Source organism: Amblyraja radiata, chromosome 36, assembly GCF_010909765.2.
Source record: "Amblyraja radiata isolate CabotCenter1 chromosome 36, sAmbRad1.1.pri, whole genome shotgun sequence".
NCBI lineage: Eukaryota > Metazoa > Chordata > Chondrichthyes > Rajiformes > Rajidae > Amblyraja > Amblyraja radiata.
The window spans coordinates 13,751,783-13,752,509 of record NC_045991.1 but is presented as its reverse complement, the minus strand read 5'-3'; positions in this window follow the sequence as shown (position 1 = coordinate 13,752,509).

Genomic DNA, 727 nt, shown 5'->3' with positions numbered 1-727 from the left:
CCCAGAGGAAACAAAAAAACGTTACTCAAACCAGTGTCGATTCAGTGTGCAGTAAAAAATAAATAGAAATAAAAATACATATATCATGAACAAGTTTAACACTACTCTCAACTAAACATCAATAGGCGTTCCGATCGGCAGCGGCACGACAGTGGCTCTGTCCAGGTTGGTGGTTGGTGCGCGATACTTTGGCAGGGGGCAAAGTCCGTTTAACAGTCTTATAGCCTGCGGGAAGAAGCTGAGGAGCATCCTGCTGGTTTTGCAGATAATGCTCCTCTACCTCTTCCCAGATGGCAGGATGGAGAATATGTGATGCGATGGGTTGCAGGGGTCTTTGATGATGGAGATGGCTCTGTTGATACATCTCTTCCTGTATATGTCCAGCAAGAAAGGGAGTGGAGCACCAATAATCCTGCTGGCGGTCTTCACAATCCTGTCAAGTTGGTGCCGTTCGTACGCCTTGCAGCTCCCGAACCAGGAAGTGATGCCGTTGGTTAATGTGCTCTCGATTGTCCCCCTATAAAAAGTTCGTAGATGTGTAGGACTAAACACAGGACTAACTAAAACTGCAAAAAAAAGTGAATTAAACAGACGGCTGCTGGTTAGCAGCTGCTCCCCAAGATGGCTCGATTCTTAAGGAGTTGGACAGGCTAGATGCAGGAAGATTATTCCCGATGTTGGGGAAGGCCAGAACAAGGGGTCACAGTTTAAGGATAAGGGGGAAATC